Consider the following 213-nt stretch of genomic DNA (forward strand, 5'->3'; position numbering starts at 1 on the left):
AGAGTTGCGTGCGAAGGGCATGCCAGGTCATTGGGATGAATCCGCCACCTGAAATAGCCTACGTGGAATTTAACGCCACCCAATCGGGTATATAACATCCACCACATCCCTGACAAGAAGACCGCCGACTGATAAAGCACATTTACTGAGAGTTGTATTGTATGCAATAGTTTAGTTTTTTTTGTTAAACTTTATTCACAAATTGTACATTTA

Source organism: Oncorhynchus clarkii, chromosome 28, assembly GCF_045791955.1.
Source record: "Oncorhynchus clarkii lewisi isolate Uvic-CL-2024 chromosome 28, UVic_Ocla_1.0, whole genome shotgun sequence".
Lineage (NCBI taxonomy): Eukaryota > Metazoa > Chordata > Actinopteri > Salmoniformes > Salmonidae > Oncorhynchus > Oncorhynchus clarkii.